The sequence below is a fragment of the Lathyrus oleraceus genome, chromosome 4, assembly GCF_024323335.1.
Source record: "Lathyrus oleraceus cultivar Zhongwan6 chromosome 4, CAAS_Psat_ZW6_1.0, whole genome shotgun sequence".
NCBI lineage: Eukaryota > Viridiplantae > Streptophyta > Magnoliopsida > Fabales > Fabaceae > Lathyrus > Lathyrus oleraceus.
The window spans coordinates 296,285,181-296,290,330 of NC_066582.1; positions in this window are offsets into that span (position 1 = coordinate 296,285,181).

The following is a 5,150-nucleotide window of genomic DNA, read 5'->3' on the forward strand; positions in this document are numbered from 1 at the left end:
AATCAAGAGTTGTTTGGGCAAACAACCTCAAACACCTAATTCAGTCTTTCTTTTTGGCTTTACCTTATAGTGGTGGCCTGCTGGTCCAGGTATTGGTAAATGCCTACCTTGCTCTTCGATTAAGAGTTTATCCTCCTCCTGGATCCAAGATACTACCCTGATTTGATCCCGAATTGTTGATTCCCCAGCAAGCGATATACTACTCCTTGCAATCCAATACTATAATCCTTCCTTGAAGAAGCGTTTGTCTTGTGAGTCCCCATTGCTTAGACAAACAAATCTCTCTCTTTTTATTCTCGTAGGCACGAGGATGCAAATCCTTGGCGAGCATACTTCTAATTATTCCTCCGTCGCCTTAGGGCATCATCCATATCTTTCACTATCCATTACCTACCTTCGATCATAAATCGTCCATGCAGTGACATACAATCTTTTGACCTCGAAATACATTTTCTTTGGAATTCCATATATACCCTTTTAGGACACCTAATGTAGCCCATCTTTTTACCTAGAGTTGTTTGGGAAAACAACCTCAAACACTTAATCCCATCCTTTTTAGCTAACACCCTGTAGCGGTTAAAAGTTGTTTCCCTCTATGGTAGAAATCTCATTTCTCTTATGGATTCCAATACACTTTCATCTTTTGATTTCAAACAATACTTCTTCAGTCACTTATTTTCAAATACCCAATTTTGTGACTTCGGTCACTTCATTCCGTTCATTTCCACGAAACAATCGTATTCTACCTTCATTCATTCCACGTGATATACCTATTCTTTGAGCCAAATACACTATACCTTTGTGCTCCATCTTGTACCTCCTTGTGAACCAAGAGTTGTTCGGCCCTTAAACCAAACACCTAATTCATTCCTTTTTCGGTTGTTCCAATATAGTGATACAAGTGTTATACGCCCTCACTTGTTGGTTCATACCTGTTTACTCTTGGGTTCATGTTTTCACCCTTTTTGGAGTTCAAATCACACAATCCTTTGGTTCAGAACATACTTCCTATCACACTCCTTTTCACCTCCCGCATTAATTCTTTGAACTATGGAGCTCTGAATTCCTCATTGCACAATGAGGATATATAGGCATGATGGCTCTAATCCTCACCGAGCACTTTATCTATTTCTCTCCCTTTTCCCCATTCTTTTGTGAGTAATCTTAGATATCACGCCTATTAGAGCGAGAAAAATCAAAATGGTTCTCGTGGAGTACCATGGATGTTTGGGGTGGTAATACCTTCCCCTTGCATAACTGACTTCCCTACCCAGCATATCTCTTTCCCCCCGGGTTTTATCGATGTTTTCCCTTCCCTTTGGGGATAAATAAAGTTCGATGGCGATTCTGTTGTATGTTCGAGTGTGTGATACGCTCGGGTATATTTCCTCTAGCTTCATATACTATAGAGTGAGAAGACCAATACACAGGCTTAGAGAGTTCACCTAAGATAGGATGGCCCTTCGTATTGACCTGTCGGGCGTATTTGTCTTGAGGGGGAGATACGGAGATCCCGCTTGGAGTAGATTCTTTTTGGAGTTTTGCTGGCATGTGAGTCACATTCGCGCTGACAGCCATTCTTCCAAAGAGGGTCCATGACCCAGAGGACCTTTAGACAATCCTTGGCTTTTGAGGTTGAAGGAAACTTCGCTTAGAGGAGGTCATCCCGAAAGTGTTGTTGGCCCACAAGTATTTTGTGTCGACGACGACACTTTCGCCTCATGATCTGTGAATCTAAGCATCTTCAGAAGTATTAGTACTCACCTCGTGAGGGTACATGGGTTTCTTGCAGGGAAACTTAACCTCCAACACACCTTGAATATACAATAATTTTGTCCTCTTGTGGCATATGCATTCATAACATATTGCATTTGCATACATACTTGGGCCTTATTCTCGAAGAACCCTAAAGGTTTGTGATTGTGCAGTGAACATTCCAAGATGGGCTAAGAAAGAAGGAATACCCTTCCACTCAAGTTCAAGCTTCCGAGAGTGGATACCCTGATAGCTCTTCGGAGCAAGATCACTCCTTGTAATAAGAACAATTTCATCTGCAGATATGGATGGATCTTTGATCTCCTTACTACTCCGATAGACGTCTTAGCTCTGGTAGCCTTATCCTAGTATTATGACCCACCACTCAGATGTTTCACATTCAAAGACTTCCAATTGGCTATAACTATTGAAGAGTATGAGAAGCTCCTAGGTTGGTGTGTGAAAGACCACCTTCCCTTCACAAATCTGGGTGAACCATTGATGCCTGAATCAGTCGCTGAAGCACTTCATCTACCTATTAAAGAGGTCTCCATTGGTCTGGGACCTAAGGGGTTTGCAAGAAAGTTATTGGAAGACAAGGCACGGGCCTTGGAGAAAGAGGGGAAATGGCTTCCTTTCAGTGTCATTCTAGCTCTACTGATTTATGGAGTCGTCCTATTCCCAAATGACGACGACTATATAAACCACTCCATCATCAGCGTGTTTGTGTCTAGGAATCCTGTTCCTGCATTGGTGTCTGGTGTGTACTACTGCTTGCACACTAGGCATGAGAAGAGAAAGTGTATGGTATTGGGTTGTGCTTCATAATCATTATTGTATACTTGGATCTTATCTCACATGCCTCAGAAGGGGCCCTGGGTGGACTTCTTGAAAGACTTAAGGTGGTCCCAGAAGTTTGCTTCCCTTACTGTCGAAGCTTTGGTTTGGTACCTTCCTACCTCCAACATAGAAAAAGTTATCATGAGTTGTGGAGACTTTCCTAATGTGTCACTCATGGGTCCACGAGGTTGCATCAATTAGAGCCCTTCGTTGGCCCTGAGGCAGTTGGGATACCCGATGGAGAAAAAACCAAGGGCTGAATTACTAAAGAACTTCATCTTGCCTGGTTTGGGAACAGAGAACCCAACTCTGTTGCAAAAGGTTAAGAGAGCTTGGACCCAAATTCATCGCCAAGGCAAAGAGCTACGCAAACGTGATTGCCGAGCTAAAGAATCGTATCGCCAATGGGTGATGCAAAGGGCCAAAGAAGTCAAGCTACAGTGTGGATGTCCAGGTTCCCCCTCCAGAACCAGAACCAGTATATGCTTCTAAGGAAGAAGTAGAGGCACTGAAGGCAACTATCGCATAGTTAACCAAAGATAACAAAGACATGCGATCGAAGCTTCACACATTGGATAGAGACCATGCTAAGTTGAAAAGAAAGAGTGAAGAGGATCTCGAGCTCTTGTCAAAAAGAAGAAAGAAGGCAAAGCTTGAGGAAGACCTCAAAGAGAAATACCAATATGGTTTAGCTCAAGCAGATATGGGGCTAATTTCTCTTCGAAAACAGTTGAAACAGGTGTTAGGGACCAATTAGTACTACTTTTTATATCATTTTATTGGCCCCTTTTACCAAGTTTGATGTAATTACACACTTTTATTCTCACTATTTTGTATAAATGCAATTAGGTTTAATTTATGTTGTTTTGAATAGTTATTTCACATATTTGTTAGTTTGGTAGAATTTTTGGGCAAGAGAGCTTTGGAATGCACAATCATAATTTTAAAGAAGTGTTGAATGCAATTTGGAGGCCTAACTTGGAAGAATACCACTTGGAAGACTCTTTGGATGAAGCTTGCAAGGCAAGGAAGCTGAAGTAGCTTCAGTTCGCGCCGCGAAGCTTGCGAATCCAGCAAGTTGTTTTGGCCAAGTGTGCTGTTTTCAAGGCCAGCTGTGTTTTTGCCATTTTGGTGTCTGTCTTAGGGGGGCTTTTCAGCTTTAGATGAAAATGATCATTTTAGGAAATGTCAACCCTTTTAGAAAATCAGAATGGAAATTGTTCATTCATTATTCACACATTCATTGATAGTTGGATTTTTTTTCTAAGAGAGAAAAACAGAGTTTTCTTCCATTGCCTTTTGCTTTCCAAAATGATGATGAGGAGCTAAACCCCATTTTGTCAAGATTGGAGGTAGTAGTTATCCCTATTTGTGTATGTATTTCATTTGACTCTTATATATGATAAAAGATTGTTGATGTATTGAATGATATTTTTGCCCTAAGTTGAATATCAGATTTGAGTAGTTGTCGAAAGAGATTATTTAAGTCTGACAGAAAATATGTTTTCAAGTAGTGAATAAGTTGTAGAGATAGATTTATTCATTACTCTTCTTGTGTATCAACCATTAAAGGTTGCTATATTGATAGTTAGGTGGAGAGATCGTCTAAGGATCAATATAGTGATTATCACAATATCATTTAGACATAAATGATATTAAGAGGATACTTGAACATCATCAATAATCTTAAATCTATATAGTTATCATAAGGAATCATAAGCACTTGGAATAGTGAACTCCAATCTTGCCAAGCTTTTACATTTGATTAAAACCATTTTATTATTTTAGTGACATTTTACTCAAAAGATAACTTTCCAAACAAAACAACTTTATCACTTTTTAAACTTATAACAATTTGGATTATAGAACGGCGGTAATAACAACCAATCTCTGTGGATACGATATAAAAATATTTGCCGAAAATATACTTTTCAACAAATTGGCGCCGTTGCCGGGGATTGGTGTTCGACATTACAAGCATTACAATAATTCATTGTTTTAAGTTTTGTTACTTTTATTACTATCCCTCTTGTGTTTCACTTGGTTTGTTAGTTTTGTATATTCTAGTGCATGCGAGGAAAAGCTACCGAGGAGCAATTTCAATTCGATCCCGAAATTGAAAGAACACTTAGGAAACTCAATAGCAAAACACGAAGAAGAAGGAAACTAGCCGAAGAGAGGAACCAGAGAGAAGAAGCATCTACTTCCGCACTTGTTCAAATCAAAGAAGTGGTTGTAGAGGCTTGTGATGGAAACATGGTGGATGACAATCGTACCGAAATATCCGCTAATAGTCCAAGAAGGAATGCTCAATTTGCCCGTGGAGGAAGAAATACGGAGATGAAGACCGGAATCCTCCAACTTCTCTATGCAAATCCATTCACCGAAATGGACCATGAAGATCCGTATACCCATCTCATCAAATTCTATGAGATTGCGGGTTCTACAGGAATTGATGAAACGGGTGAAGAGGCATTATTCAAGAGGATGTTCCCACACTCCTTAGTGGGAAAGGCAAAAGAGTGGTACCTTGATCAAGCACCATGAGTGATGAC